At 69.5% G+C, this 1,821-nt stretch overlaps 1 long non-coding RNA gene across 1 annotated transcript; it reads left to right on the forward strand.

Moving 5' to 3' along the window:
• Positions 1-52: 52 nt before the first annotated feature.
• Positions 53-1,695, forward strand: LOC112123204. Its single transcript, XR_002909505.2, has 5 exons — positions 53-217; positions 491-535; positions 732-828; positions 1,285-1,392; positions 1,609-1,695. It is a non-coding gene; the product is annotated as an uncharacterized LOC112123204 (long non-coding RNA).
• Positions 1,696-1,821: the final 126 nt, after the last annotated feature.

A 1,821-nucleotide genomic window follows, 5' to 3' on the forward strand; every position in this document is an offset into this window, starting at 1 on the left:
GTCTCCACCCCAGCAGGCCCCGCTCACTGGTTCTGCGGCTCGGTCCCAGCTCCCCTCGCTCCTTCCTTCCCCAGGTACCAGCAGCCCCTGAGGCCGGGGGGCCCGGGGAGGCAGGCGGCCGATGGCCCGGGCAGAGGCAGCATCCTGGGGCCAGCCGGGCCGCGGAGCCGGCAGGAGGCGCTGGGGCTGCTGGAGGCAGCGGTTGTGTATCGGGCAGGTACTGGGGGTGGGCGCAGGGGGGCAGGTACTGGGGGTGGGCGCGGGGGGCAGCGTGGGGGGCAGCGGGGAATCAGCCAGACCCTGCTGTGCAGGGAGATGGGGCTGCTGAGGCCTGGGCGGGAGGGCGCTGGCTGCTCGGCGAGTGCGGCTACGGGCTGGGTGCCTGGGTCTGGGGCTGGGTCTTGGCTGGCTTTAGCCCAAGGAGAGGGGGTTTGGGACGCTGGGGAGGGCTGCCCGGCCTTCCCTGACCTAGCCTGTTCCTTTGTTTCAGGGCCACTGGTGGCCGTCAGCAAGCCCCCGGGCCTGGCTGTGACAGGTGAGTGCTTGGGGTTCACTTCTCCCACATGTGCCGGGCCTGGAGGAAGGGGCTTGTCCCTCCACTCCCGGCCTGAGGGGGAGCTGGGGGGGGTTCCCTGGGCTCCCGCAGCCCCAAGAGCAGGAGGAGTGACACGGGTCGGGGGGTTGGGCCGGGTCTCCATGCTCATGGCTTCTTCCCTGTGCCCCCCTCCCAGGCAGTCCAGGGCAGCTGAGTTTGGTTTCGCTGCTCCCAGATCTGAGCCAGAGGCTGAGTCTCCCTCCTGAGCTCCATGTGGTCAAAGCAGCTGGGAAGTAAGTGAGTGGGGAAGGGCCAGGGATTGGCTCCCCATGGAGAGGAGTGGGTGCTTGGTCATTGGTTGCTGGGGCGGGGCAGGTGAGGGAAGGAAGGGGGCTGGCTGGCTGGGTGGGGGGAATGGGAGGGCATGGGCCTGGTTGATGTGGGTAGGGTAGGGCCCTGAGGAAAGGGGTGGGGAGGGACCCTGGGGGGTGGAGAAGGCCGCTGGGGGGCAGCAAGGGGCGGGAGGGGCCATGGGGGGTGGGGAGGGTGCAGGTGGGGTGGTCAGGGGAGGGAGGGGCTGGTTCTGGTGGGGCAGGGAGGCCAGGGGAGGGAGGGAGGGACCCTGGGGGGGTGGGGAGGGCAGGGGTGGGTGCTGGGGAGCAGGGCGCTGCCTCTCCATAGCTCAGCGCTGTGTTCCCATCTCCGGCACTGTCTGTGCCATGGGACTGAATCTGATGCCCCCCCTCCAGGGACAGCTCTGGCCTCGTGCTTCTCTCCAGCTGCCCTGGCACCACGCAGCAGCTCCATGCGTTCTTCACGCAGCTCCGGAGAGCAGGGCGCCCCCCCGCCACTTACCGGTGAGTGAAACCCCCTCCCCTGCCTACTTACTGGTGAGTGGGCCCCATCCTGCAGAGTGCTCCTGCCCCCTGCTGGCAAGTGGAGTGTCCCCCTCCCACAATGGGGCGCCTGGCCGTGTGCCAGAGACTGCGCTGTCCTGGAGCCCCAGGGCGCTGACTCGTCCCGCTCATCTCCCGGAGCCCAGCCACCTTGTAACCCCCTCTCCCTCCCCCCAGCGCTGTCACTGCCGGGGTCCCAGCTGCCGTGGAGGGGGAGATCCGCACAGGACTGAAGCTGGAGCAGGTTGGGGACCTGCAGCTGGTAAGGAAAGGGTTCAGTCGGCGGTGTGTCCTGGGGGCAAAGGGCTGTGGGGCCCCAGGGAGGGGATGGCTGCAGGGCCTGGCCAGTCCCTCTGGCTCCAGCCTCTCCCTGAGCGCCTGGCTCTGCTC

This window comes from Terrapene carolina, unplaced genomic scaffold (genome assembly GCF_002925995.2).
Source record: "Terrapene carolina triunguis isolate 2854851 unplaced genomic scaffold, T_m_triunguis-2.0 Scaffold26952, whole genome shotgun sequence".
In the NCBI taxonomy this organism is placed as follows: domain Eukaryota; kingdom Metazoa; phylum Chordata; order Testudines; family Emydidae; genus Terrapene; species Terrapene triunguis.